Raw genomic sequence first — 26,020 nt, 5'->3', positions numbered from 1 at the left:
TTGTACTTTCACCAGATGTGGTCCATCTCTTCACTTGGTGATGCATCTCATGTGATTCAGCCAGTTTCTTGAACACCCTTTGTCCCATCAAAAAGCTGTATCTTTTAAATTACTTTCTGAAAGAGACCATGTTTCCAGAAACTTTTGGATGAGGCACACCTGGTTTAATTCAGAGGATGTATTCCCCAAAACGATAGGATCATTACTGTGCGGGTTCATTGGAGGACAGCCTTAAGGAGATGTTCTCCAGACAGTCAACATGGACAGTCTCTCTTGCTGGTCAGTCCTCCAGCTTGCAGTGATGTTTATGATGTTTATGAAGGTCAAAGGACTTTCAAATACAAGTCAGTGCTTCATGATATTTATTCTCTGATTCCTAAGTCATTTTCTTGAAGACACATTGTGGTCTGCTTATCTCCTTACCACCTTTTTTAGGTGTAAGTATTGCTTGCATACTTTTTGCCTTTTGTCAGATGTTATGGGTCAAAACTGTTCACCATAACACACAATAAATAGTAGAAAGAACAGCCATAGCGTAGTAAACAATACATGTTTTAGAACGCACTCAACTCAGGAAAATGAGGTAGAGTACTCTTTGGCAGAGGACCTTTGCAATATGGTGGACTAATGCTCTTTAGCCAGGAATATGTGTACAGTACGGTGTGTTGGCTAGATCTCACTGACGGAGAAGGTACCTAGAGCATGGGTGGGGTGAGGCGGGGTGGAGGAGAGACATATATATGCATAAAGTTTATTGTAATGCATATATGTGTGTGTATTACATAGGCACACATATACACAAGTTACTTTTTAAAAGAAACTATTTCAGAGATTTATAGAAATGTAATGAATCAGCACTGTGTGCAGCATTTATCAAATTGGGTCTATGTGTACTCCCTACATGTGAATTTCCAGAAAATGCTTAAGTGAATGCTCCCAACAAATTATAATTAGGTTTAGATTGTCTACCTGGTATTTCATTTCTTTCTACAATAAAGTTAGTTGATGATATTTTCATTTACAGTTGACAACTGAGAACAGAAATCTGGCTACATCATCCAAGGGATTCCACTGGACCCTGCTGCCTCTCAGAATTCAGTGAAACTCAGGTATTTGGATGATGAAACAATTATTTACAATTTTAGTTTACTTTGCCATGTCATTCCTTACAAATCATCTGTTTGCTGCCTTCTAAGTGCCATGTGCTTACTTTTAATTAAAATCCTAAAGAAGGGGCTTCCCTGGTGGCGCAGTGGTTGAGAGTCCGCCTGCCGATGCAGGGGACACGGGTTCGTGCCCCGGTCCGGGAAGATCCCACATGCAGCGGAGCGGCTAAGCCCGTGAGCCATGGCCACTGAGCCTGCGCGTCTGGAGCCTGTGCTCCGCAACGGGAGGGGCCACAACAGTGAGAGGCCCGCGTACCGCAAAAAAAAAAAAAATTCCTAAAGAAGAAGAACCAGCAAAGTGTATCATCATTATTATTCATGGTGCATTGTTGGCTAGACCCTTTATAAAAATGTGTAACGCAAACTTGTACATTGTGAATATTTATGGAATTATCCTATAAAGAAACGGAGCTTTTAAAAAATCTAAAGCTGTAACTTCATGAGGAAAAATCTAGTTTATAAAAGAGAAATGTATCAGATAATCTATTGTAATGATTAAGTGAATGAACTTGTGAAAACATGAATTGGCTGTAAAATGTCATAAAATGTAGCAGATTAAGCTACTTTTTTTGAAGTCTTGCCAGATTTTTTAAATGAGTTAATATATTGCTTTTTAACAAAGAACTCCTGCAGGCAGAAAAGAAATTATATCTGACTTAAAAATTCCCATCATGCTTCATACTTTGGTGTACTTTTGCAGCCTTGATGGATTTGTAACATAATCAGCTTTCAATGGCTTCTTTTATTATAAAACAGAGCGTTATTTCCTAAAACAGCCCCACTCCCCCCCTTTTTTTTTCCCCTCAGTTTCTGAAATTACAAATGCATTTAAACAATGATCAAGTCATGCTGCAGCAGGCACAGGGAACAAATGAACAACTGCAGCAAGAAATTGCTAAACTTGGGTCTGAAATGCCAGCATTGGAGAAAAACCTGAGATAATAGTGCTCAAAGTGTGAGCTGATGGAAGATAGGGTATAACTCCATTGGGCTTCCTACCTGTTATTTATGCTTGCTCTTCACATAACCCATGGACAGTTGGCATTATGGAAAACGTTATAAAACAGTTACTTGCCATTTCTAACTGTGCTGCGTATTTGAAAAGTGTACAGATGCAGCTGTCATACTTTTTTAAAAAACTACTGGGCTATATAATAATTAGAAAGAGAGATGGAATTTAATTAATGCAATAATAAAAACTATCTGACTTAAAATTGGCTTTACAATCAACCCAACATGTAGTAGATAGAACTCCTTAAACTCAAGGTATCCTTGAACCTTCAGATCCCATTGAAAATACGTTGCTGCTTTTTATTTATTTCAGATCAAACATCTTAATCTTTCTCCACGTATTATATTAATTACCCCCAGACTAACTCAATGTACTTTTCTCAGCAACGAAAGCCAGATTTCTCACTACAAAATGAGAGACATTTTCTTACAATCATGAGTTGTTTAGAATTTACCAAAGATATGAAGGTTATATAAGTATCACGAGCTATTGCTACAAACTCTTTTAATGTAGTGTTACTAGACAAAAAGAATAATTCATGTTATCTAGTGATAACAATTCCATAACAATGTGAATATGCTTAATGCCACTGAACTGTACATTTTAAACATTGTTAAAATAGTCAATTTTGTATTATATATATTTTGCTATAATTTTTAAAAAACACAAAAAAATTTAAAGTATAACTATGCAGTGTTCCCTGGACCCCCACTACCAAGTTTAAGAAGAACACTTTATTTAACTTTGCCATCTTATGAGAGTCCTTCTAAGATCTCATCTTTCCACTTCTGTCTTAACAGCTCATCCCTGTCCCGACGTGAATTTTGTGTTCCTATTCCCTTGTTGTATTGATTAGCCTTGCATGTCAAAGAGCTTTGTAAGTGGAATCTCATGCCATGGATTTTTCTGCAATAGCTTTTTTGTTTAATCTTTAATCCCTGAGATTCATTCACATTGTTACATGTAGTTGTATTTCACTATTTTCACTGTTATATAATATTTTATCCCATGGCTATACCATAATCTAGTTATTTGTGTATGGTTGATCTTTGGGTTGCTTCTCTTTTATCCTTTTTCTTTTTTTTGTTTTTTTTTTTGGTTATTACATAGAGTGTTGCTATGAGTCTTTTTTCTCCCTGTATATATGGGCAAATCTTTTTATAGTGGTATTTTAGCTGTCCCTGGAACAAATGACTGCTCCATTGATTTCCCTACCTCACTGTGCAGAGTTTATTCAGTAGCCATACAATCTGACAAACATAGAGATGCCTTAGTTTGTAGTCAGACAGACCCAGTTTCAAATACTTCCTCCTTCACTTAGCAGATCTATGAAGTTAGATAAGATCTCTGGGCTTTGATTTCCTTATCTCTATCTTGGGACTAATAGTAGCTGCCACAGTAGATTTAATTAGATAATCTACTTAAAGAACTAATTATTTAATACATGCTCATTAAACAGTAATTATTAGTGGTATTATAATTACAGCATAGATGGCTGTACCAAGAATCACTGTGCAGAGATACTTCACTTTTATTCAAACAAAGGAGTAGGAATTTAAACTCCAGGGAAGACAAAGCTTACTGCAGTCAGATCTCAGAGCTATAGGAGCAGTAAGACAAATGAGTTGGTGCCGCAGCACCGGGGCCGACACCCATGAGGTGAGACAAGGGTACAAAATGTCCTCACCTTCCCCATTGTCCCCAAATACCCATTAAACTTCTAGTCTAATCCAGCTGTGCCACAATAAGCAATAAGGAATAGAATAATTAGGGAGATGGTGGCACAAGAGCACATTTTATTCCCTTATTGCACTTGGAGGGTGGAGTGGAATCCTTCCCCATCTCTCTCTTCATGTTGAGCTCATGGGTAGCACAGATATCTTGTGATTAACCCTAAATCGTGAACAAAAAAGACATATTGCTGCCCTTGAGGAGTTTATAATCTAGGGAAGATAGCAATCCCTATGAAACAATTCGAGAGTAATGAAGAAAAGGTAATTGTCCAACTGTGGGGTTTAATTTAATAGCTACATCCTAGAAAAAGCAATTGATATAATAAAGCATTAGTAATTAAAATTGGCTATATGTTTCAAAATTTACCACTTGTCTTTAAAACAGGCACACATGCTTTTGACCCAGTATTTTGTTTCCTATCCGAATATCATCAGTGGCGGTGCAACCTGATGTCATGTCCACTTCAAGTTAACTTGCTGCATTGTCTCTGTGTTCATCATTATTTTAAAAAGTAGTTGTTCATTTGATTGACAGGAAAGGTGGATCAACTCTTTGCAGCTTAAGTGAATTAACCTGGCCAAGGTTACCTACAGACAGGGAGTCATTTTCACAGACAGAGCTGAAATATTTAAACTCGTAGCTCTATACTTCTCCATCCCCCTGCTTTTCCAGCTCAAGTGAATATCTGTTTTTGTCTGGGAAGTTTAAGTAAGGCATCGTGTTGGTGACAGGGTGAATGGCTCTCGCAAGGATCCCGAACGCTGGCTTCTCAGTGAGAGCCTGAGCCTGCCTCTCCGCCAGGATGCTTTGCTCCTTATCACGGGAACGAAGGCAAGTGGACGTAGGTCCCACTGTGCTGCAGTGCCTTCAGAAATACAGCACCTGTGAAATATAAATCAAGACTTCCATTTCTGAAGCAATTGCAACAACTCTTTATCCCAAAGGATGGGTACAGTTTAAGAAGGTAATTTGCAAAAGCCTTTCAAGAGTCATTTTACATTAAGATACTCAGAAAACAAATGACTGAAAGAAACAAAAGCATTGGCCCCTCCATTGTAAAATTTAAGATGTATCTCTACTTATACAACTTGTTCTGAAATAAGGCTCTTATTCTCCCCAGGTGGCAAATGTAGATGTAAACACCCAGCTAACAAAGTCCTCCTCTCTGAGTGTATACATTGCCTTGTTTCCAAGAATAATGGTTTGGTGGAGGTGTCAGCTGTCATACTTACAGCCATCACTCATGCTACATTTGAGATGATGTGCTGTGTGCTCGTCCATGCTTAGGGCAGGATGCTTATCATCCGACCAGGAAATGAGGCTTCTGACATTCTTTTTGGCTGTGAAAAATAAAAGGCCTAAATATGTGTGCTAGCTCACTGCTGAGTAAGCATCTTCATTCACAGTACATCTTTGATAATCTTTCCTGAGGTCATTAGGGGATGTGTGCTCCTCTGACCACAATTGAAAGCGCTTGGGTACAGCTAGCCTGTCTTCATTGCTTAAAGACGGTGACTGCTTTTAGAAAAGGAAATATTCTAATAAAAATAGACACACTTAAAAAGAGGTAAACCAGGGCTTCCCTGGTGGCGCAGTGGTTGAGAATCCGCCTGCCGATGCAGGAGACACGGGTTCGTGCCCCGGTCCAGGAAGATCCCACATGCCGCGGAGCAACTAAGCCCGTGAGCCATGGCCGCTGAGCCTGTGTGTCCGGAGCCTGTGCTCCGCAACGGGAGAGGCCACAACAGTGAGAGGCCCGCATACCGCAAAAAAAAAAAAAAAAAAAAAAAAAAAAAGAGGTAAACCAGAGCATTGATTTCCACTATAATTCTTGTGTTCAGCAAAGCAAATAATTCTACAGGTAACTAGGGCATACCACCTCTTTAAGGTTTTCATATATTCAAGTATTTTTCTCATGTGCTTCCTTCTAAAATAATTGCTTATTATTGAATTAAAATCTATTGAAATCAAATGTGAATCTGAATTTGTTTCCTACTAGAGAAAGTGGAGAGGAACTATTTCACACTGATTGGCCCATCAGAAAAAACTTTAAGTAGAAAGATTTGTTATCATTTTCCCAAAGGATCTATCTTGGGAATCACCATTGGCATATGTGATGGAATGGCCCAATTGTTTATTATTGAGATATAAATGACACATAACACTGTACTGCTTTCAGGTGTATGGAATGGCATAGTTCTGATAAAGGCAGTTGGTTAGGTATCTGGTCTTGTTTTTGTTCTTTCACCTCAACAGATGACGTCACCTTGTTATGGTTCTTCTCTAGGTACTTGATCAATGTCCATCAGGTTTCTAGATAAAGAAATGTTTCCAGAGTTTATGCCTCTGCTTGTGGATAAGTCAGTTTTTAGCATCAAAATGTCACAGAGCTGTTGTGTTAGGAGATGAGGGACTTTGTTCACTTTGTTATACAGCAGAAACTAACACAACATTGTAAAGCAATTATGCTCCAATAAAGATGTTTAAATAAATAAATTAATTAACTATCACAAGGTTACTATGAAGCTTAGATGAGAAAATATATATAAAATTCACTGCATAAAGATGGCTTACAGTAGATGTTCCATAAACATAGTTTATATTCTGTTTCCATTTCCGTTTTCCTCCATAAGGAAGGCTATTGGACATTACCGTAATAAAACTTGTTAAACATGGTTACATTTGATTCAATGAGTGATGGAAGAGAAAACTGGAGGGTAACAGGTTCTGAAATGAATGAAAAATAATGATTTATAGACGGTAATTGATAAAGCTACTCTTTCAAGAAGAATGAGAGGGTAATGGAATGTAGAACAAAGGAACAATAGTATGAAGGAGAATCGGGGTCAAGGAAAAATGTTTGTGGGTGGTGGTGGTGGTTGTTTTTTTAGGTTGGAGGCTTCATTTGCAAATATTTTCTCCCATTCTGAGAGTTGTCTTTTGGTCTTCTTTATGGTTTCCTTTGGTGTGCAAAAGCTTTTAAGTTTCATTAGGTCCCATTTGTTTAGTTTTGTTTTTATTTCTATTTCTCTAGCAGGTAGGTCTAAAGGGATCTTGCTGTGATTTATGTCATAGAGTGTTCTGCCTATGTTTTCCTCTAAGAGTTTTAGAGTGTCTGGTCTTACATTTAGGTCTTTAATCCATTTTGAGTTTATTTTTGTGTATGATGTTAGGAAGTGTTGTAATTTCATTCTTTTACATGTAGCTGTCCAGTTTTCCCAGCACTTGTTGAAGAGGCTGTCTTTTCTTGATTGTATATGCTTGCCTCCTTTATCAGAAATAAGGTGACCATATGTGTGTGGGTTTATCTCTGGGCTTTCTATCCTGTTCCATTGATTTATATTTCTGTTTTTGTGCCAGTACCATACTGTCTTGATTACTGTAGCTTTGTAGTAGAGTCTGACGTCAGGGACCCTGATTCCACCAGCTCCGTTTTTCTTTCTCAAGATTGCTTTGCCTATCTGGGGTCTTTTGTGTTTCCATACAAATTGTGAAATTTTTGGTTCTAGTTCTGTGAAAAATGCCAGTGGTAGTTTGATAGGGATTGCATTGAATATGTAGATTGCTTTGGGTAGTAGAGTCACTTTCACAATGTTAATTCTTCCAATCCAAGAACATGGAATATCTCTCCAGCTGTTGGTATCATCTTTAATTTCTTTCATCAGTGTCTTATAGTTTTCTGCATACAGGCCTTTGGTCTCCTTAGGTAGGTTTATCCCTAGGTATTTCTTCTTATTGTTGCAATGGTAAATGGGAATGTTTCCTTAATTTCTCCTTCAGATTTTTCATCATTATTATATAGGAATGCAAGAGATTTCTGTGCATTAATTTTGTATCCTTTTACTTTACCAAATTCACTGATTAGATTTAGTAGTTTTCTGGTAGTATCTTTAGGATTCTCTATGTATAGTATCATGTCATCTGCAAACAGTGACAGCTTTACTTCTTATTTTCCAATTTGAATTCCTTTTATTTCTTTTTCTTCTGTGATTGCTGTGGCTAAAACTTCCAAAAATATGTTGAATAATAGTGGTGAGAGTGGACAACCTTGCCTTGTTCCTGATCTTAGAGGAAATGGTTTCAGTTTTTCACCACTGAGAACGGTGTTGGCTGTGAGTTTGTCATATATGGCCTTTATTATGTTGAGGAACTTCCTCTATGCCTACTTTCTGGAGAGTTTTTATCATAAATGGGTGTTGAATTTTGTCGAAACCTTTTCTGCAACTGTTGAGATGATCATATGGTTTTTCTCCTTCAATTTGTTAATATGGTGCATGACATTGATTTGTGTATATTGAAGAATCCTTGCATTCCTGGGATAAACTCCACTTGATCATGGTGTATGATCCTTTTAATGTGCTGTTGGTTTCTGTTTGCTAGTATTTTGTTGAGGATTTTTGCATCTATGTTCATCAATGATATTGGCCTGTAGTTTTCTTTCTTTGTGACATACTTGTCTGGTTTTGGTATCAGTGTGATGGTGGTCTCGTAGAATGAGTTTGGGAGTGTTCCTCCCTCTGCTATATTTTGGAAGAGTTTGAGAAGGATAGGTGTTAGCTCTTCTCTAATCGTGTGATAGAATTCGCCTGTGAAGCCATCTGGTCCTGGGCTTTTGTTTGTTGGAAGATTTTTCATCACAATTTCAATTTCAGTGCTTATGATTGGTCTGTTCATATTTTCTATTTCTTCCTGGTTCAGTCTCAGAAGATTGTGCATTTCTAAGAATTTGTCCATTTCTTCCAGGTTCTCCATTTTATTAGCATAGAGTTGCTTGTAGTAATCTCTCATGATACTTTGTATTTCTTCAGTGTCAGTTGTTACTTCTCCTTTTTCATTTCTAATTCTATTGTTTTGAGTCTTCTCCCTTTTTTTCTTGATGACTCTGGCTAATGGTTTATCAATTTTGTTTATCCTCTCAAAGAACCAGCTTTTGGTTTCATTGATCTTTGCTATCATTTCCTTCATTTCTTTTTCATTTATTTCTGATCTGATCTTTATGATTTCTTTCCTTCTACTAACTTTGGGTTTTTTTGTTCTTCTTTGTCTAATTGCTTTAGGTGTAAGGTTAGGTTTTTTATTTGAGATGTTTCTTGTTTCTTAAGGTAGGATTGTATTGCTATAAACTTCCTTCTTAGAACTGCTTTTGCTGCATCCCATAGGTTTTGGGTCATCATGTCTCCATTGTCATTTGTTTCTAGGTATTTTTTGATTTCCTCTTGTGATCACTTCATTATTAAGTAGTGTGTTGTTTAGCCTCCATGTGTTTGTATTTTTTACAGATCTTTTCCTGTAATTGATATCTAGTCTCATAGCATTGTGGTCTGAAAAGATACTTGATATGATTTCAATTTTCTTAAATTTACCAGAGCTTGATTTGTGACCCAAGATATGATCTATCCTGGAGAATGTTCCATGAGCACTTGAGAAAAATGTGTATTCTGTTATTTTTGGATGGAATGTCTTATAAATATCAATTAAGTCCATCTTGTTTAATGTATCATTTAAAGCTTATGTTTCTTTATTTATTTTCATTTTGGATGATCTGTCCATTGGTGAAAGTGGGGTGTTAAAGTCCCCTACTATGCTTGTGTTACTGTCGATTTCCCCTTTTATGACTGTTAGTCCTTGCCTTATGTATTGAGGTGCTCCTATGTTGGGTGCATAAATATTTACAATTGTTATATCTCCTTCTTGGATTGATCCCTTGAACATTATATAGTGTCCTTCTTTGTCTCTTGTAATAGTTTTTATTTTAAAGTCATTTTGTCTGATATGAGAATTGCTACTGCAGCTTTCTTTTGATTTCAAGTTTCATGAAATATCTTTTTTCCATCCCCTCACTTTCAGTCTGTATATGTCCCTAGGTCTGAAGTGGGTCTCTTGTAGACAGCATATATACGGGTCTTGTTTTCGTATCCATTCAGCCAGTCTGTGTCTTTTGGTTGGAGCATTAAATCCATTTACATTTAAGGTAATTATTGATATGTATGTTCCTATTACCATTTTCTTAATTGTTTTGGGTTTGTTTCTGTAGGTCTTCTCCTTCTCATGTGTTTCCTGCCTAGAGAAGTTTCTTTAGCATTTGTTGTAAAGCTGGTTTGGTGGTGCTGAATTCTCTTAACTTTTGCTTGTCTGTAAAGGTTTTAATTTCCCTATCAAATCTGAAAGAGATCCTTGCTGGCTAGAGAAATCATAGTTGTAGGTTTTTCCCTTTCATCACTTTAAATATGTCCTGCCACTCACTTCTGGCTTGCAGAGTTTCTACTGAAAGATCAGCTGTTAACCTTATGGGGATTCCCTTATATGTTATTTGTTGTTTTTCCCTTGCTGCTTTCAATATTTTTTCTTTGTATTTAAATTTTGATAGTTTGATTAATATGTGTCTTGGAATGTTTCTCCTTGGATTTATCCTCTATGGGACTCTCTGTTCTTCCTGGACTTGATTGACTATTTTGTTTCACATGTTAGGGACGTTTTCAATTATAATGTCTTCAAATCTTTTCTCAGATCCTTTCTTTTCCTCTTCTTCTTCTGGGACCCCTATAATTCGAATGTTCATGTGTTTAATATTGTTCTAGAGGTCTATGAGACTGTCCTCAATTATTTTCATTCTTTTTTCTTTATTCTGCTCTGTGGTAGTTATTTCCAGTATTTTATATTCCAGGTCACTTGTCCGTTCTTTTGCCTCTGTTATTCTGCTACTGATTCTTTCTAGAGTATTTTAAATTTCATTTATTGTGTGGTTCATCATTGTTTGCTCTTTAGTTCTTCTAGGTCCTTGTTAAACGTTTCTTGTATATTCTGCATTCTATTTCCAAGGTTTTGAATCATCTTTGCTATCATTACTCTGAATTGTTTTCCAGGTAGACTGCCTATTTCCTCTTCATTTATTTGGTCTGGTGGTTTTTTACCTTGCTCTTTCATCTGCTGCATATTTCTCTGTCTTCTCATTTTGTTTAACTTACTGTGTTTGCGGTCTCCTTTTCGTGGGTTGCAGGTTCATAGTTCCCGTTTTTTTGGTGTCTGCCCCCAGTGGGTGAAGTTGGTTCAGTGGCTTGTGTTGGCTTCCTGGTGGTGGTGGGGGGACTGGTGCCTGTGTTCTGGTGGATGAGTCTGGATCTTGTCTTTCTGGTGGGCAAGGCCATGTCTGGTGGTGTGTTTTGGCATGTCTGTGAACTTAGTATGATTTTAGGCAGCCTCTCTACTAATGGGTTGGGTTGTGTTCCTGTCTTGTTAGTTATTTGGCATGGGACGTCCAGCAGTGGAGCCTGCTGGCTGTTGGGTGGAGCTGGATCTTATCATTGAGACGGAGATTTCTGGGAGACCTCTTGCCAACTGATATTACCTGGTGCCAGGAGGTCTCTGATGGTCCAATGTCCTGAATTCGGCTCTCCCACGTTAGAGACTCAGCCCTGACACCAGGCCAGAGCACCAAGACCTTGTCAGCACATAGCTCAGAAGAAAAGAGAGAAAAAAAGAAAGAAGAAAAATTTTTTCAAATAAAATTAATAAATTTTTAAAAATTATTTAAATAAAAAAGTAATTAAAAAAGAAGAGAGCAAGCAAACAAATAAACAAATCCACCAATGATAACAAGCACAAATAACTAAACTAAGATAAACATAAAAATCAGAAACAAATCACTTGCAGACAGCAAACCCCAAGTCTACAGTTGCTCCCAAAGGCCACCCCCTCAATTTGGGGACTATTTGTTGTCTATTCAGGTATTGCAGAGATGCAGGATACATCAACTTGATTGTGGAGATTTAATCTGCTGCTCCTGAGGCTGCTGGGATTTACGTTTCTCTTCTTTGTTTGCACAACTCCCGGGGTTCAGCTTTGATTTTGGCCCCACCTCTGTATGTAGGTTGCCCTCAGGCATCTGTTTCCTGCCCATGCAGGAGAGGGTTAAAGCAGCGGCTAATTAGGGTGCTTTGACTCACTCAGGCCGAGGGGAGGGAGGCATACGGTAGTCACAAGTGGAATGAGGGGCGAGCCTGCAGCGGCAGAGGCCAGTGTGATGTTGCACCAGCCTGAGGTGCGCCATGTGTTCTGGGGAGGTTGTCCTTGGATCTCAGGACCCTGGCAGTGGCGGGCTGCACACGCTTCTGGCAGGGTGTGGGTAGTGACCTGTGCTCACACACAGGATTCCTAGTGGCAGCAGAAGCAGTGTTCGCATTGTTCATGTCCGTCTCTGGGGTCCGCGCTGATAGCCACGGTTCGCGCCCGTCTCTGGAGCTCGTTTAGGTGGTGCTCTGAATCCCCTCTCTTCGTGCCCCCCAAAACAATGGTCTCTTGCCTCTTAGGCAGTTCCAGACTTTTTCCCAGACTCCCTCCCGGCTAGCCGTGGCGCACTAGCCCCCTTAAGGCTGTGTTCACGCCGCCAACCCCAGTCCTCTCCCTGGGATCCGACCTCCGAAGCCCGAGCCTGAGCTCCCAGCCCACGCCCGCCCCGGCTGGTGAGCAGACAAGCCTCTCGGGCTGGTGAGTGCCGGTCGGCACCGATCCTCTGCACGGGAATCTCTCCGCTTTGCCCTCCACACCCTGTTACTGCGCTCTCCTCCGTGGCTCGGAAGCTCCCCCACCACCCCCCATCTCTGCCAGTGAAGGGGCTTCCTAGTGTGTGGAAGCTTTTCCTGCTTTACAGCTCCCTCCCAGAGGTGCAGGTCCTGTCCCTGTACTTTGTCTCTGTTTTTTCTTTTTTCTTTTGCCCTACCCAGGTACGTGGGGAGTTTCTTGCCTTTTGGGAGTTCTGAGGTCTTCTGCCAGCGTTCAGGTGTTCTGTAGGAGTTGTTCCACATGTAGATGTATTTTTGATGTATTTGTGGGGAGGAAGGTGATCTCCACCTCTTACTCCTCTGCCATCTTGAAGGTCCCCCCCACCTTGTGATATTTTAAGTCATCATCATTATTATAATTTAAAACTTAGGGAACAGGTTCAGAGCCTTTAATAAAAATTAAGTAGAAATCTGATCCAAACCCAGTTCTATCTGACTCAAAATCCCATGCACTCAAAATCCCATCCTCTTTCATTACATAAGGAAAGAAAGAAAGAGAAGGAGGAAGGGAGAGAAATCAGGAAGAATGGAAAGAAAAGAGGAGAAAAGGACTGAAGGCAAGTAGGGGAGTAAAGATTTGAATTCAGGAAAGTTTCTCTGCAACAAACAAGAGAGTCAAATTGACCATTCCATTAATTTCGTTGCTCCTACTGTGTTTTAATTTTATTGTACAGGAGTACCTTAATATAGGCCTAAACACAGATCATAGAAATAGAGGGGACAAAAATCAGCATTGGTAACAAAAATGTAGTATACTTAATGGAAAGACCTCTGATTCTCTGTTCAATTATGTTTTCTACTGAAATGAAGGCAACATTTAGGGTATCTACTTGCTAATACTGCCACCTTGCTCAACTTTCTGAGGTTTTCGCTAATGCCCAAGAAACTAGAATATAGAGCGGATAGTGAAGGAATTTACTGATCCATGTGTGCTATTTAAATTTTCTTGAAATTATTCAAATTTCTCTGGCCTAGAAATCAGGGCAGAATCTCAGGACAGATGGATTGGTAATGAGTTTTTCACCTCTTTCAGCTGCCAAGCAAGTTGGGAATTGCACGAGGCCAGGCTTTGTCAGTGCAGTTTGGCACTTCAACTTGAAGACTAGTCTGACACCAGGAAATTGTCATCATCAGCTAATGCTTAGCAAGTGTGGCACGCCAAGTGTCATGAAAATGGAAAGAAATAAAATGCTCTGTTCTGATTATAGCTTCCTCACAAGTTTGGGATGCAACTGTTTTCTCTGTCGAGCTAGAAGTTCAACTTCTCTCTCCAGTCCAGGCACCCTTCTTAGTTTTGTTCCCATGTATTTGATAATCTATTGGACATTTTTACTTGGCTATCATGCAGATACCTCAAAGTGCCTGCGCTCAAAACTGAGTTCTTGACATTACCCAAGAAAACCCTTCTTGCTCCAGTGTTTCCTATCTTAATAAATATTAATATCATCCAACCATCTAATGGTTCAGACCTGAAATCTCTCTTGATTTATCCCCTCCCTCCCTGCACCATATCCATCCAATCACCAAGGCCTGTTGGTTCTATTTCTTAAACATTTCCTGAATCTGTCCACTTCTCTCCATTCCCATCCCTATTATTAACTTTAGGTCACCATCAAATTTGACCCATACTCGGGTGTAGATCCCTCACTGAAGGTCATTAACTTTTCCTATTCTGCCCAATCCATTTTCTCTATGGAGCTAGAGTGGTACTATATATCACATCGTGCCATTCTCCTGCTGAAAACCGTTCCGTGCTTTCCACTGGTTGGGAAATGAAGTCTGAACATCTCAGCATAACTCAGAAGGCTCTTATCCACCTCCTCGGCATCACTTCTTACCAGTTAGTCATTTAGTTAGGAAATATTTATTGTGCTCCAGACCTTGTTTAGGCTCTGGAAATACGGTAGAAACTTACACACTATTGGGAGCACACAGACAATAAGCATGGAAACAAATAAATAAATAATGATTTTAAGTACTGACAAATATTCACCAGGGAGATATTTGTGGGACCTGCCTCTTATAAGCTTTTCCCTATTCCATCTAAACTAACTTACATGTTTCTGACATGTGCTCCCCTATAAGCATATGTTAAAATTGTTATAATTTAGCACCCTTTATTTCTTGCTTATCTATCTTCTCTGCTGGACCATTACACATTTGGCAAGAGCAAAGACTCTTTTTAGATATTACTATCTGATCACAGTGCCTAGCTTTTGCCTGGCATATGTGAGGTGTCTAATAAATATTTGTGAAATAAATGAATGTTACTTCCTTAGTATGAATTGATTAATAAGTTCTTATCTGGGTGAAGATAAAACATATATGGTGAAATTAAAAATTGGATGAAAATAAAAAATATAGTCCTTCTGAAATTTGTAACTTTTCAGATATTGTAGGCTTACATGAATTATGTTGAACTTCCTAATATAGAAATTGATTAAACTTATTCACTCCAAATCACTAAATCCTTGCAGATAATAAAATTCTATGCATTACTGATTTCTTAGCTTTTCTCATTTGCTGAGAAAACCAAACTGAGAAAGAACTTTGGAGAACTGCAAGATGAAAAAAATATGGTCTGTAATTAAAACACTGAAAGGAAGAAACATAGATGGCTTCAGTGGTTAATGTATTAGCAAAGAAACAGGAAAGCGAGTTGGTATGATCACAGGTGTTGCTATGTTAAGAACGTCCATTTGTTCAGTGCATTTATCTTTCCAAGATTTATACCTATTAATCTGTTTTATCAAATTTTAGGTTTTTGCAAGGAGTAGTAGAACGGTGTTACACCCTTCTAAAGGGAAATGCAATGACCACACGATCTTCCATTTTCAGGATCTGTGGAGAACATTTTGTCTACCTCTGCTCACCACAAAGCAAGAAAATCACAACAAATATCAGCTTGAATAAAGGTTTGGATTAGCTTTTATATGCTTTTTAAAAAAATAGTTTGTCCCACCCTTAAAACAAAGTATTTGGTTACTAATTTTTACGGTTTTATCCTGCTATGGGTGAAAGAAACTTCTGGGAGACTTTGAGTGCCAGTCCTTTATTATTTTCTTCTTAAATTTTTTCTTACAACATCCTGTAGTTTTTCTGTGGTGGTTTAGGGTATGTATCAGAGTTTCTGTTAGAAACATTAGCTTCCAAAAAAAAAAATCTTGGCACACAATCTCCAAGAATATTTGTCTTATCAAATTATTTTAAAGATGAATACTGCTTTTTCAATCACCAACATTCCTCACCAAGCTCATTGTTTGCAAATATTCCATTATATATACCTATGGTTGGAAATCAGTTACTGGGTTCCCAAATGGAAATAGTTGCAGACAGAATGCAACTAGACAATATTGTGGAAGAACCATGGGCTTTGGAGTTAAAAGCCACTAGGCCCGTGGTGTGTGATGCACCCCCCACCCCTTTCATCTCTCCTCGATTCCTTATCTAAAATTTACCTCTTGAGTCCTTCAGTTCCAAACCAATCAAGGACTTGGTTTTGGTTTCTTTGATACTGCTGGTTTAGCCAGCTTACTGTCTTTGTAGAAACTCTTACTTCTATACAAACTCAAGTATGTAAACCCTTACTGCAAATAGAAAACCTTCCACATATTTCTCAACAACTACAATGTACCCTACACTTTTCTGTACTTTCCTTTAGTCTTAGGTAGCTGTCCTCCCATTCCGTAGCTTAAAATGTGAGTGAAAGATGGACTAGTAAGAAGAACCTGGCCTGGAAAAATATCTAGCTAAGGAATTCTGCAAGCCTATGTGGTAGCCGGGCTTTTCAGACAAAGACTCTGATGTCCCAATTGTTTTTAAAAAAGAAAAAAGTACAAAGATCACAATTACCAGTGCAACATGGAAAAACCCATAGAGCATGCCACTGGCAAAACTCCTCAGAGAGTTGGTTTCCCAAATATGGAAAATACAAAACAAAACCTTCTTTATTTATATAAACTATTTGAATTTCTAATTCTTTAGGCCTTACAGGTTTATTATGAAAACCAAATTCAGTTCCCCTAAGGGGTGAGAAAGAACCACTTCCTATTGCATCAAGTTATAGTATAACACATTTTTAAAGCTCCATCATTTGTTTCTGGGGTAGCATTACATTGTCCTCTTCTGGGTTACGTAAGTCTGCCTTGGCCTTTCAAGCGCAGAAACATTTTACCCTTGACACAGTTTGGAATTTGGAACGCCTGTGAAAACATGAATAGCTTCATTTTTCCATTTGAAAAGTCCTTAAACACAAATTGATAAATTCTCAAAGAACTTCAGTGCAGAGTTTTCAGACTAGCACTTCAACTACTAAGACCTATATTCAAAGTGTTTGAATTGCCAGAAAAAACACAGCTGTTAGTCTATATCTCAGGCAATCTGTACACCATCTTTTAGGTAGGAGAGATTACAAAATGGGCCAAAGGTTAGATGCAAGTCTTAGAAGAATAAAACATCAGTACTGGGAGGGCACCTACCCAAAGTGCCAAATAATAGCACTAACTTGGAATATGAGAAGTTTTACATTACTACCCCCCAAAAAAGTCACAGGCATCCATCAGTCAAAAGTTTTCTCCCAACCTGCAATTCTACTCTTGATAAATGCTCCTGTGTATTGTTTTCCCTATGATTTAAAGGGTCGTGATGGCCTAGAAACTGGCCACCTGGGATAATTTCATGGCCTTGTGGATGGAGAGTGTCTCATGAGGTCAGGGCGGCTGTGGCAGAGACAGTCTCTGACATTTTCATAAACTAAATTGAATTCTTGGCATACTCTGAACTTAGATAGCATGAGTTTCCAGCCCTGCTCCTCCTTAGCTATATCAATTCTGCTTTAATTTCTGCCCTGATAATGTGATAAAATAAAGTGGGCCATTTTTTAGTCGAATTTCAGTAATGATCTGAAGTACATGCGAAAAGCATCTTTGGCTTTTCTCAGTGTCTTTTATTATTAGAGTACATGTTCATATGTCTAAGCCCCCCGGGGGTTAGCTCAGATTTTGACGGTCCGGCTGCTATAGAGATAAAATAAGCTTTGGGCTACGTGTAATTTCCTACGCTCACACTCTAACTCCTGTCTTTTCTCACCACTGGTGCAACTTCCCAGTGTGTTAGGATATTCTCATGAGAAACCCTGTCCTAGATATTCTGGGATCTACTAAACAAAACCAGTTGGTTTCTCATCGTCTTTCACTTCAATAAACATTTCCTGAGTCTATATATCTACCTTATGTCAGCCTGTATAACGTTTTGATTAATCCTCACATAATCCCTATTTTGCAGACCAAAAAAAATGAGTCCAGAGAGTTTAAGTAACTTGGCCAAGGATACACAACAAATAAGCGGCATGCCAAGATGTCAGTGCATGCTTTCTGGAACTATTTTTAGATACCATTAATCACTTTGAGACCCCTTAAGCTGACACAATAGAAGCATATATCACAATGGAAGCCATGTGTCTCCGGAACCCCTGGGACTAGTAATGGGTTCAGTGAGTTCCCAATATGGCCCAGAGAGTGCGGTTCAAGGACCTGATTTGCATTTTCTCCCTGACATTGGGTTTTGTGGCTGCTGAAGATGTAAAAATTTGATCAAAAATATACCAAACTGATATTTCCATTTCAGAAAACGTACACAACTTATAATCAATATTAATTACATCAAATATCAGAGACCTATTATTCCATAGGCCTCAAGAGAATTATAACCAGCACCTAAACATACACATTTCCTAATTTAGAATTTAATGAACTCCTTCCTAGTTTCTTGTTACTGGAGACTTTATTAAATGTAATGAATGGCTTCTCTTAGGCAGCTCCTTTTTTCAGGATGCAGGTACACTGATACTCTCTCTTTCTGGCAGCTGTAGCTGTGATTTTAATTGGATTGATGCTACCGTGATCCAAACTTCAGGATCTCCCAGTGGAAATCACAGAACTGTTTGAGTAGGGGAAAACCTTAGAAATCAACTAGTCCCAAACTCTCAAACTGACAGCCCCCAGGCCACAGATGGCCTCGTTGTTTGTTCATCACAGTGATGACCCTAGTTGAATTCTTATAATTTTTTGGATTGGTTGCCAAAATTTTCAAGCAAGTGTATTTCAAATAAAAATCTAAATGTTAGGCTTCTCTTGAAAAATTGGAATATTAGGCAGCACTGGGCCTGCATTCCTGCATAGAAGCCACCAGCCACAGTGGATAGCATGTGCTTCTGCAGATGCGGCCTGGTCTCTCCAGTGTGACTCCACCGGGGCATTCCCTGATGGGCTGGCAGTGTTGGAGTCAATGGTCTGTTGACGTTAATCATTGTGTTTGTATTATTATTTTCTTGTAGTACAGTTAAGAAGAAAGAAAATATTTCTGTCTTTGTCAGGAATGGGAAAACAAAATATAATCTGAGGGGGTACTGTGTTTAAAAAGAAAGAAGAGGGCTTCCCTGGTGGCGCAGTGGTTGAGAATCCGCCTGCCGATGCAGGGGACACGGGTTCGTGCCCCGGTCCGGGAAGATCCCACGTGCCGCGGAGCGACTGGGCCCGTGAGCCATGGCCGCTGCGCCTGCGCATCCGGAGCCCTGTGCTCCGCAATGGGAGAGGCCACAGCAGTGAGAGGCCCGCGTACCGCAAAAAAAAAAAAAAAAAAAAAAGAGAGAAAGAAGAAAGCAAGTGTCTTTGTGGAAGAGAAGAATGTGCCTTTTAGTTAATATGCAAATGAAGCCTCTCGGCTTCAAGTACATTTATGCTATTTTCTTGGCCCTGTAAGCATTTGAGAGCCACACTGTAGTTTTATTTTAGTGATCTGAACACAGTGATGGAAAGAAGTTAAATGGCTTCCCCAGGGCTAATATTTTTAGGCCATAACCAGAGTGACGGTTTCCTTACCTTTTAGTATATTGCTTGCCATGTGGGAGATAGCAATTACTCGAATTAATTTGTGGGCTGAAATCTAAAAAGATTTATCTTAATGTTTTGAAATGTTTTTAGAAAAAGAAGGTGAATTAAGACATAGTATGAAAGAAATTTATATACATTTAAAATGGGCACACAAACTGGAGGGTGTAAATTTCATTCTGTGGGGACTTGGGAGTTAGCTAAATCTTTCCTCTTTTTTTTATTTTATTTTATTTTTTTTCGCGATACGCGGGCCTCTCCCATTGCGGAGCACAGGCTCCGGACGCGCAGGCGCAGCGGCCATGGCTCACGGGCCCAGCCGCTCCGCGGCACGTGGGATTCTCCCGGACCGGGTCATGAACCCGTGTACCCTACATTGGCAAGCGGGCTCTCAACCACTGCGCCACCAGGGAAGCCCTAAATCTCTCCTCTTATCAGGTACTTAACTAAGAGAGCCTTTTACCATTTTCTGTGTCTCTCAGATATGTATTTTGTCCAACTACTGCAGAATTGTACTGCAGTGTATCTCAAATCAAACAGGCTAGAGTAAATACTTTTAAGAAAAAGGTTTCTCTCTCTCTCTCTCTCTCTCTCTCTCTCACACACACACACACACACACACACACACACACAAGCTCAGAAAAATAGCCTGCAAAATTTATATTTAATCATTCATATTTTTCAGGGTCACATCCTTTTTTGTCTTTTTTCCTCTATTACTATAAGATTTAAATAGCTCTTAGGTTAAATTAAATGTTTCCCTCCTACCCATAAACACTAACAGAGAGTCTCAGGAAAAACTGAAAAATAAAGACATAGAAAAGAGAGGCCTGTTTTCACACCTTAATTTTTTTCAATCCAAATTAATCACAGGGGTCAGCTCTTCAAGGCACAAGTATCTTGAGTAGATATGGGTCCATTCCTTACCTTCTGAAACCACCCAAGGAATCAATCCAGACACTTTTCAAGATCCTCCAGACACAGCTGTTCTACATCTTAAAGGGAGGTAGGGAAGTTTCAATACATGCCAAGTTTCTAGAACCTGAGTGTACCCTCTTAATATTTCACACTATCTCCCCAATTTTTAATTGATTTCTGTGATTAGTATGATTTTCTTTCAGAGGAAGAGATTTCAAAATGGCAACCACGCTTAGAAATCACTCACAACCTTTCTTCATTGTCAGAAAGGTGTTTCTCATGTTTACCCTAGACACTGCATGAGTACCTTTACAATCATTGCCTCTGTTTAATCATGTTACACAGAAAACAGCCGATCACCATCCTCAAAAGAAAATTATTTTTTCCCCTCTAATTAGTCTCACCTCAATCTTCTTTTCTGTCATTTCATAATTGTGGATTTTTAAAAAGTGGTTCAAAGATAAGGCCTGTGTGATGTCAGTGATCCCAAAGGAGGGTTAAAAGGTGGTCGAGGATCCCGGTGCTGCATTATCCCAGCATATCTGGAGGTCCCAGACCCTTGTGTTCTCCTGAGCAAACACCACAGATCTGGTCCACTCCTGCAGCCCTGCCCTGGTGGAAAGGCCCAAAGGCGTCAGTCACCTTGACAGGGAGATATCTAACTCAAGATGCCAGCATTTGTTCTTGAGGTAGCACATCATGGCAGGAAAAGCACAGAAGGTGGTCCATCCACCCTGGCCTGCATTCCTCCTCTACTACTTGTTTAAATTTCATCAAATTACTTCACTTCTCTCAGCCTCTCTTTCCTAGTATGAGTCATGGGGAAATAATGATAATAGTAATACCTCCTGTCTTAGGTCCGTTCCTGGGGAGATAGACTCCGAGATGGGGATTTGCAGGCAGGGGGTTTACTGTGGACACCGCGGCATCCACATCTGTGGGAGAGTGAAGGAAACAGGACTGCACAGAGGGCGGTGTTGACCTACAGCTCTGTCACAGCAAACACCTCAGCTGATGGCACGAGGAACCGTGACCACGTGTTATGTGGCGCCTCTTCAGCAGAGGGCAATTCCCAAAGAGTAACACAAGCCCCCGGCACTGCTGGGACACAGGGACATGAGAGCATCAGTGCTACAGGGGAGATCAGGACAGGATGCCGGGCACCCACGCCACCTGCCTTGTGTGGTTCTGTGGGGACTACATAAGAAGCTCCATTAACAGCATTTGATACAGTGACTGGCACACAGTTTGATATCAATATTATTCAGTAGACACATAAAGAATTCACTATTTGAAGATACTAGAAGAGACACTGAGGATGCTTAGGAAAGTATAAAAATAAATAATGAACAGTCTCTGCCCTGAAAAGATCACAGTTGAATGGTGTAAGACCTGCACTAGGAGCTATAGAGAGTCTAACCCTCCTGATCATTGCATACTCCTTTATAATATCCTTCAATGACCAAATGGATACCAAATACTCTCTATAGTGTATTCCTGACCTTAAGCATCTTGTGATCTCATTGGAGAACCAAGACTTATATGCACGGAAAAACCCAATAACAGCACGCTGTACAATTAAGTATCAAAATGTGTGGCAGGGACGCTAACTGGTGAGGCAGGTCAAGCTTGGAGAGATGGGGGTGCTGGATTCGTCAGGAGAGATTTATGGAGGAATGGATTTGACTTAGACATCGTCACATGCCTAGACACTGGACGGATGGAGGGAATGAGGGAACTCCAGACTGAAGAAGAGAATGAATGAAGGGTCTGGCCATGTCTGTGTGTGGTGAGGAAGTCAGCTGGACAGCAATGGAGATTTTATATTGACACATGCTACTAAACAGACCTCTACTAATCAGTGGAATCGGACTACTTCTGTGACAAATTGTGGCATTTATGCCTAATCCTACAAGCACTCTAGGAGTTTTGAGTAACATGGATGAAACTTGGTAACAGAAAGATTGATCTGTTGGTACTGAATAAGATGAGCTATACAAGGAAACCAATATTATGGGGAACCTCCCAGGTACTTTTCTCAGTCTCTTCTACTGTTTTTGGTAAGTAATCCAGGGGACAGATATTGAAGCTGAGACTAGAGGCTAGAATTGGACACCCAGATATCAGATGCTTTGTGGGGAGGTTTTAGCAGAAAGGTAGATTATACAGAGGAAAAAGCATAGGCTTTGGATCCAAACTTACAATGTAGGAGTTCAAATCATGATTCCACATTGCTATGACATATGACCTTGGACAAGCTTCATAACCACCCTGCACCTTTATGTTTCCATCTGCAAAATGATGTCAATTGTTCCCACCTTACCGTGTCGTAAGGACAAAATGATAACAGATATAAAATGCATCAAAGTTGCCTGCTAGACTTATAGAAGATATTCAATAAATGCTATTATTATTGTTGTCAATATCATTATGCCCATGTCAGGAGTCTTCCTTCTCTCTCTTCCTTAAACTTATATTTTGGATTTGTCTCTGGTTGTCTGGGAATTCACAGTGCTTAAAATAAAAGGTAGCACTTAAATTCCACTCTTAAGGTCTTTTGAGGTCCATCATCTTTTCTCTTGAGTGTTGGAAGGAGCAAGGCTGAAGTTAACTGGTACCTTCTGTTGGTAGATGGAAGTGCCTTGATGAGAGGTTACTGGTAGGAGGCACCACCCTTTAAATTTCAACTCCATACTAATTATTCCACCTCGAGAGCATTTATTTTTGCAAGTCTTGAAGTATTTTCTAGAGCGGCCTGTTAAACCGTCAACATCTCCGATGGAAGGTCCCGCTAGAGATCTCTGTTCAGACAGGTCCCTCTTTTCCATTTCTCCATCACCTTGCCCTGGAAAGGAGTAGAGCCTGGTGGTCAGGAGCAGACCTGCAGGTCAGGAGCTGTGCCTATTAAAATTAAGTAAAATTAAGAATTCATTTTCTCAGTGGCAAATAGCCACATGTGGCTCGTGGCTGCTGTATTGGACAGCACAGATGGTAGAACATTTTGATCATCACAGAAACTTCTTTTGGACCTTGCTGCTCTAGAGCCAAACCGACTGGATTTAAATGATGTCTAACACTTATTGTCTGTGTGACTTTACCCAGGTAATTTAAGCTTTCTGTGCCTTGGTTTTATCATCTATAAAATGAGGATATAAGCGTCAACTTTTAGGAGCATTTATGAGAATTAGATGAGTTAATGTATATAATATATTTAGAGCAACCCCTAATTATCATCTCGCATTTTCTCAGTAACTGTTAGCAATTACTATTTATCAAAAACCAGAAAAAACAACACCTATTTCAGAAAGAAAACACAGAATGTATAGATGAAGGGTGGGGAGCTCAGAGCAGTTGCCCATTACCTGTGTTCCCGAGGTCCGTATGATACAAACTCATGTGGGACTCATCATAGGACATTATGATTTTCTACGTCCATGTCTGTTTTCTTTACTAGACTCCATGCCTTGGGAATTCAAGGACTAGTGTCTTATTCCTTTTCATACCCCTGGAAACTGCCATGGGGCCTTGAGCACACATGACACCCAATAAGTACTTTATTTTTGTTTAGTTCAACATTGTTGGACTAACTGAAGTGCTCAAGAACTGGCAGCCTTCTTATTTAGTAATATCTTAGTGGGAATAGTAGGATTGGAGTTTTGCTCATTTCAGTATATTTTTAACCAGATAGAGACGGTGAACGTATAATTAAGTTTAAGGACAATGGGGGAGAATATTTAAAATCAGGAATGGATGAGAATATCCAGAACGGATGATCACGTCACATGTTGGGGACAAATTGAGAGGAGGGAAAAGAAAGAGCAAAGAGAGGAAATCGAGTTGATAAAGTTGTCTGGGAGAAAGTTCAAAGACACATTTTCCCTCCTTCAACATTTTACCACAGGCATATCCTGAAACCCGAGATATAATTATCTTGGTTGGAATGCCTGGGCTAGAGTAAACAGAAATCTGAGTGTGTCAACAAATTATTTAATTAAGCAGAGTAGGTGGCAATGTGAAAGCAAAATCATAATGTGCGACAGGATAATGTGACTGAAAGCTTCAGCTGTGATGGAATGCAGAGAGAGTTAGACAAGAGAGAAAAATGACGCAGTCCTGGGGACCAGACTCTGGACCTGGTTAGCCAATGTGAAAAATGAAACAAGAAATAAGATTCTTTTACTGGAACTCTATTATTCCAGAAAACACTTCGTGAGGATAAATATACATTGAGAAGCAATTGAGATGAAGCCATCACTTTAGATGAGCAAGGGTCAGGAGCAGGACTGGGAGTGGCATTAAAAAGGGCCCCAGGGCAGGGGCTTCCCTGGTGGCGCGGTGGTTGAGAGTCCGCCCGCCGATGCAGGGGACGCGGGTTCGCGCCCCGGTCCGGGAAGATCCCACGTGCCGCGGAGCGGCTGGGCCCGTGAGCCGTGGCCGCTGCGCCTGCGCGTCCGGAGCCTGTGCTCCGCAACGGGAGAGGCCACAACAGTGAGAGGCCCGCGTACCACCAAAAAAAAAAAAAAAAAAAAAAAAAAAAAGGGGGGGGGGGCTCAGGCTCAGGATTTATGCCATCAGCATAAAAGTGCAGTTACAATTAAAAGCAGAAATGAAATGACTAAGAAGTTGAAAAGCTAGAAATGAACAGATGGCCAGGCAGGCAGCTTGCTAGGCTGCTCATATTGGATATATTTTATATTTCATTCCAAGTTCACAAATATTAGGACATTAAAATGCATGAAACATGGTGTGTATCTCATCTTGCCATGTTTTTATTACTAAGTTAGAAAGAATTAGGCTGCCCGGAATGTATGCAAATGCATCAGTCTAAGCAAATGCTGAGTCAGGGGAGATCAGGAAGGTCAGCTGGGTTTCTCTTTTCCAAAGAAGAGCCTGCTCAATTGTACACTGAGCAGCCTTTGTGGAGCTATTCCTAAAGAGGCCACCTATGTCCAGAAAGACTGTGAAGAAGATTAGATTGCTGATGACACTTTCTTTAAAGGTGGCAGTGGCCAGGCCTCCTGTTTGTTTTCAGTAGTAGGATTAAATTTAGGGAGTGTGTAGAATGTTGTCTCTATACATGGAAGATGCTTTCATTGGACTTTAGTATGTCATTTACCCTAAGCAATCATTAATACAAGGTACCTGCACTATGATCAGTGGACCATGGGTAACACCAGAGTGTCATTATGAGACTGTTTTTCACACATTTTCTGCTGAGCCTGAAGCTTACTTCATGGGTTGACTGAGGCCACATGGTGAGAACAAGGTTTTCATTGGTTCACAGGTTTATTGATTAAGAAATATGAGTATGTTTAGACTAAGTGACGTCTCTTCAACTTTTTAGTTTGATCTTGGCCCATGTCTAGGGTTCTGTAACCAGATCATGACTCCGATTCTCTAATGGAAAACTTGTCAAGTTTCTTTCTGCATGATTGGGAAACTGCACATGCGTTCTGGGCCACCAGGCTCTCGTCTCTATCTTCAGAATACATGGGGATGCATCCCTGGAAATGATGAAATTTCATCCCCCCACTTTTCATTTTTACTTGAACCAAGATAGTACTATATTCATTCATTCAGTCAGTCATGTAATCTATACATTTTGAGTGCCCACTATGTGCTAGGTACTGAGCCAGGAACTTGGAATAAAAGGGTCTTTGCACTTACGTTTTAAAAAAAGACCAACTTTCTCACAGCCTGTGTTTATTAACTCTGACTCCTTTCAACATAATCTGAATGCAGTGT

The 26,020-nt window shown here is 39.8% G+C and overlaps 1 protein-coding gene across 13 annotated transcripts in view; it reads left to right on the top strand.

The window, feature by feature from the left end:
• The window catches only part of LMNTD1 (lamin tail domain containing 1), a 458,342-nt gene that overhangs the window by 125,971 nt on the left and 306,351 nt on the right, over positions 1–26,020 (top strand). For 11 of the 13 annotated variants that reach the window (XR_010835782.1, XM_067008917.1, XM_067008919.1 and 8 more), the window contains one exon: positions 1,025–1,109. The gene's annotated coding sequence lies outside the window, so the exon portion shown is untranslated. Of the gene's footprint in view, positions 1–1,024; positions 1,110–15,373; positions 15,386–26,020 lie in introns of those variants that run through there. The other 2 variants (XM_067008916.1, XM_067008915.1) reach the window with 1 other exon arrangement.

Source organism: Kogia breviceps, chromosome 12 (genome assembly GCF_026419965.1).
Source record: "Kogia breviceps isolate mKogBre1 chromosome 12, mKogBre1 haplotype 1, whole genome shotgun sequence".
Taxonomy (NCBI): Eukaryota; Metazoa; Chordata; class Mammalia; order Artiodactyla; family Physeteridae; genus Kogia; species Kogia breviceps.
Note: the sequence above shows the minus strand (reverse complement) of the source record. Positions and strands in the feature narration are given on the sequence as shown.